Consider the following 6,000-nt stretch of genomic DNA (forward strand, 5'->3'; position numbering starts at 1 on the left):
TTGTAAATATCAGCAATAAAAGAACAGAGCCTTGTTTTGTGCATCAAGGAAAGTTTAAAAAAATGAAATTCAAAGAAATGAACAATTTGATTTTTTGTAGATGTATGCAAATGTGTGGCTACAACTGTTCCACGTATGTCTTATGGACTTTTCATGCATGTACCACCAATGTGTAACTTTATATTGCGTATATGGCACACATATTCCATTAAAATGACGTAATTGAGGCATAAATCACTACTGAATTGCATACAAAAGGCGTTGAGATCACGCACACAATTCATGTTCTTTGTAGATTTGCGTGTTCTTTTCGTGGTTTATTCTAATTCTGTGGTTTTAGGGTGGTTCATTCGTGATAAATCTGAAAATTTCCTGTAAAGACAACAACTTTTGTTGCTTTTTCAACGTATATTCACATATGACTCATTTTCACCAATATGTACTGAATGTACGTAGTGGCTGTATGACACAACCTTTAGAAATGACAAAGTTTACATCAAAAATCAAAATGTTTGCAGTCTGGATGACCAGAAAACGTGTTTTAATGTTTATTGCTATACTTTAATTTACAGCAATTTAAGCACAATGATGACTTTTAAGCCAAAGTTGTCTGTTTATCTGAGCCATGCTTGCAGATGAAAGATGTGGAGCATTTTTATGAAGCTTTATTTCCAGATAGGTTTCAAAAACAAAGAAATTCTGAACCTTTTGGTGACTCAAAATCAAATTCTTGTTGGTTTAGCCAGTTTTATCGGGGTTCGGTGTCGGTAATGCGGTATTTCATATGGACTGGTTCTTTATCCTCCCTTTTCATTCAAATACCTAGAAGTCCATTTTTCATCTTAAGTCATGACCCGGTCATGTGTTGAAGAAACACCAAAGGGGAAGGAAAACAGTGTTACTACATCCCTTCCTTCAGATGAAACGTCTCGTTTCAACAAAAAACAACAAAGAGGAATGAAAATGGTCTGTTTTATTATAAGAATGTTGAAAATGCCAAAAAAGTGCTCTTACTTAGACGGAAGCATCACACAGACTTAGGTATCTTGTTTTTGGTGGAGGAAGAAAGAATTGAAGTAGACATCTGCAGGGATATTCTGACAAATATGACTGACTAATAGTTGTTCATTTCTCTACAGAATTCTAAGATTTTCCCTTCTTGGAACCAGCAGGTTCTTCCTGTTTGGAACGTGAGGGGAAGGGGTCAGTCACTCAGTCCAGGAGGACAAAACACTTCCAAATGATCAATCTTATGCCATTTCAGGGATTTGGGGTGTTAGGCGTAACAAATGAGCACTTGGAGGAAAACGACAGATATTTGATTATCATCAACAGTTCTTATCTAATAAAATACACAGATTGAAGGGCCACGACATGTTTTCATCTTTAAAAAAGAAAAGAAAACCTTTTTAACCCTTGTGCTATCCATGTCCATGGATTACATGAAATCCTTCCACCTTTATCCACCTTTGTCATGGTAGGGATAACACGTCAATGTAAGGGTGGGGTCATCTAAGATAGCACAAGGGTTAAAAATGAACTGCTTCAAAAGTACAATAATGAACCATGTTGCTTAATTCCTTGAATGACATAGTGGTGGCTGGATAGCACAGTTGGTTAAATGCAGGACTGGCATAAAGGAAATCAGGATCCTTGGGCAAGACCTAAAAATCTACTACCTATACCTCCCTATACCTATAGACCTATAAGAACAAGTAGACAACATGGAGCCAAAGCGTGGTACCCGGTGGTCATCTGACTATAGACCACGTCAGGAGGCAATAGAATGCATTCTCTGCCCTTCTCTGCCCTTTTCACTTTCTAAAGCTCATCTCGACAGGCCGGCTATGACAACCTAAACCAATCCTTGTCTTCGCTGGCTTTTTTTTCTCCCACAGATGTTCTAACCACCTATGTTGAGTCTTTGCAGAGTTTAGGAACGGTTCCTTCTAAACACGTTCCTCTCAGATCCCTTTACCCAAAAAGGAAACTAAGATACTTTTTGAGGAAAGATGATGTGAAGTACAGCCTTGTCATTTTGCTCAGTTCTCTGTTCTCACCAACACTCGGCCTGCGTGTTCTGCTGCTCAACGGGAAGTGGGCATCCTAACCTCCTCTGACTCCCAGGGATGAGGTTTAATTTAGAAACTGCCAAATGGATGACTGGACTATGAAGGAGATTTGGTTGTGGGTAAAATCCTTTGCTTTGTAAAAAGCTCTCCGACATGAATGGACTTTTCTATCTAACGAAATATGACCATCTGGACATGACAGAAAAGAGACGTTTTAACTGTATGTGTGTTGTTTTCCAAGCAGATTTTTTTTTAATTAAACCATTGTGATATCCTATGCGTCCCGGTGACCTGATCCTTATATTGACGTGTTCTCCCTACCATGACAAAGGTGGATAAAGGTGAAGAGGATTTCATGTAATAAATGGACACCAGTGAAGATTAAACACAAATCATTGAAGAAAAAAGGTTTAGCGCACTGTCTAGTGGGTCTAGATGACCCAACTCCCAACGTTAAAGTGCCTAGGATAGCACAAGGGTTCAAAAGAATATTCATTTCAAAGATTTTTGATGAATTTCACACAACAGATAAATTATTTCATGTTAAAGGCAGTGATTGTGTTCCAGGAACAAAACAATTTTTATTTTGGCTTAAGTTTAACAAATAATTTTTCCTCCATTTGAGAGTTGTAGCATCATTTTTTTATTTTATTTTATTTACGTCTTTACAATGTTTTAATTTGGTTTTATGCTTTGAATTCTTTTATGTTTTGTTCTTCATGTGTACAGCACTTTGGGTCTCCTTGGCTGGTGGTGGAAGGTGGTTTTTTAAATAAATAAATAATGGTGACGATTAAAATATATATATTTTTTAATATAGCTACTTTTTCACACACACTAGAATGAAGGAGGGAAGAAGAGGATGAATATAAATTGTAAGGTAATATAAACCAAGTGGCCTCATGTTTTAAATCACAGTTGCATTTCTCCACTAGATGGTGGTAGAATCCAGTTTTTAAAGGAGCAGCTGCAGGTCGTGTTGATGGGCTGCCAGAAGAGGGTGAGTCACTACCATGATGCTGACCTTCATAAGATTTTGCCACGAGAAAAAAAAACTGACTTCAAGAGAGAGCATAGAGCTCATAAGTGTGACTTTTTTTAAGTTTTTTTTAAAGATCACACATTCAGTTTCATCACACAAAAACAAAACGAAACTAAACAGCAGAAATATATATCCAAACACAGATATATAAGGATAATTAGTCATTAGAAAATACATATACATACGCATATACTTGTAAATAATTGCTACTCTTAAACATAAAAAGACGCGATAAATGTTAATATTAATATTTTATATTAATATTATAATAATATTAAATATAAAGTTTCTCAAAAGGAGTTTCATTACAGTATAATTGCTTGAAAAGAGGTGGGAGGAAGCAAATTAATATAAATACACCCCAATTGTTGCTTTATTGATTATAAAGGTTGTTTAATCAATTATTTTTCTGTATTTGTCTTTCTTTTTCTCTGAGTGTTATTCATTTTATAAATCTATTGTATTGTCTTGCTATTCAAGCCCCGTCTATACGTGTATACACAGTCATCGGCATTACCAATGAAGCATGCAGTCCGGTTCCTCATGCTTTAAAATTCCTATTACACTGAAACATCAGCCTGATGGTGTGTTTGCATCTTGACCTAAAATCTGTGGCGTTTCATGCACATCGCCATGTTTATACAGCGGAAACCACATGATGTGAATCAATTTGTACCAGAAAAAGACGAATTTCATTAACATTAGCCGACTGAATGGCTCTGAAGCGGTGCTGCTTCTTTCCCCGCTCCCTGGGCCGGTGCCATCCCATAACAGATTTAATTCCATCTCCAAAATCCCAAACTCATTAAAATGAAGATCACCCAACCAGCTTACCCTGCTTCTCCATAAACTCTGACTCCAAGCACGTGTGTTTGGTTGTGGACGTTGGTCTGCACGCGTGTGCTTGAATGTGTTTCTGTGCTCGTGGCGTTATTTTTTATTAATTCACCTTCCACTCATTTTTTAACTTTAGGCTTAATGAAGAAAATTACACTTTTCTCTGTTTTTTTTAGCTGTCATGTAAATACAGTGTTCTTTAAATTCTATTGACCTGTTCCACTTTACACCTTTCTTAAAAACAAATGGAGCGGGTGAATTTTAGAAAAGGAGTCAGCTGTGCTCCTCTTCCTCATGTCTCTGCCCAACTTGTCAGCCTCCTCCCCTCCTCTCTTTCTGTCTCACGTGGATGCAGCATTAGCCACATGAGGAGGAACGTAAAGGAGGCTCATCTCTTCTGTTCTGGGGCATTCGCTCCCGCTTGCTCTGCCCCATTTGTCTCCGTCCTGCATTCTTTCCTTCATACATCTCTGTTCTTGGTTTTTCTTTTTTCTTTTAAATCAGTGTCTTCTTGCTCTTTCCCTCCCCATTTAGAGGCATCTCCTGTTCTTTATTTTCATTTCTTTTGACCGTAAAACAGATGAAATCATATATTTCTGGGAAATGATTGTATCATACTGTTTATTACTGTAACTACTTTGTTTCTCTTTTCCATTATATCAGCGCTGCAGTAAGTTATGATCCATGTTTTTCAGGTTGTAGCAAGATTTTGTGCTTTTGTGCTTCCCTTCCCAGTTGTTGCCACAGAGCTTGAAGACATTTACAAAGACGGTTATCCTCTCCTGATATTTGGACATTACATTTCTCTGAGAAACACAGCAAAGCTGCTGAACCTTTCTTTGGAAAGACTGTTGTCGTGCAATAGGAGCAGCAGCAAATCTGGCTCCCACTCAGTCCACCGAGAAGATGTCTGCTGTTATTCAATCCTCTCCTCTTCCTCTCTCCCCCAGTATTAAGTCCTTTGCGCTGCCAAAAATAGCAGTGGGTTCCTCTTTGGGAATTACAGCTCAGCTTTTTTGTAAGAATCTCAATGTCTGTGTGTGGTTAGGAGCGTCTCTCCATTACATGACTTCACAAAAATCAATTTTAGTCTAAACCTGAAACTATATCTTTCCTTTGATGCTTTGCTGCAACAGTAAGAACAGGTGTGTCCTGCACCCGGAGACATCTTTAATCCTTATGGAATATGAATGAAAATGTTTGAGTCCCAGACTGTTAGAAATGAATGAAATGTATTTCTGAGCCCAGCGTGGAGCAAAGAGATAGCTCCGTGTTCTGTGGTGTGTACCGGTGTATGTGATGTGTGCATGTGTGTGTGTGGGGGGGGGTGTTGTATGATCAACTTGCACGGGCCATGAAATAATGCTTGATCAGCAGAAGCAGAGAAAAGCCTATGGGCAGGAGAAAAAAAAAACAACCGCCGCCGCAGCAGAAAGACAAAAAATGTTGGGCCCAGCTCATGCAGGACCCAGCCTGAGAAATGCAACAACACAAAGGAAAGGAATATTTCACAAACAGAAGTCAGCATATCTAAGCTTCAGACCGTTGTGGTTCTTTAAGCAGAGGCCGAAACTGTCAAAGAAACAAGACTTTTGTCAAAACCTATTGTCTAATTTTGTCCATTGTTCTGTGATGAGAGATTGCGATTACAGTATATTCAGTCAAATCTCAACAAGTGCCCCTGACACACACACACGCAGACACAATAAAGAAGCACTTCTGCTCACAAGCCCCCACTGTCATCAGCTGCTTCGATATCAGAGAGCATGTGCCACAATCTCCCTCACTTGTTATGAGTGCGCTGTTACATTCGGTCCTTGGCTGCAACACAAGTCACATTCCCACATGAATCTCTCATCTCTCTCACTGCTGGGGGGGGGCAACCTTCATGCCTTTTCTGTGTGAACTGTGACTTATTTTGTCTCCTGAGACTGAAAAAACAAACCTGCCCACATTTGTAATGCAATAGATGAAGGACAGCGTCAGAGAAACACCCCGACACCACAAAAACCATTTAGAATCTGCTCACTGGACACAGTGTTTTCTCAA

This window comes from Oryzias latipes, chromosome 1 (assembly GCF_002234675.1).
Source record: "Oryzias latipes chromosome 1, ASM223467v1".
In the NCBI taxonomy this organism is placed as follows: domain Eukaryota; kingdom Metazoa; phylum Chordata; class Actinopteri; order Beloniformes; family Adrianichthyidae; genus Oryzias; species Oryzias latipes.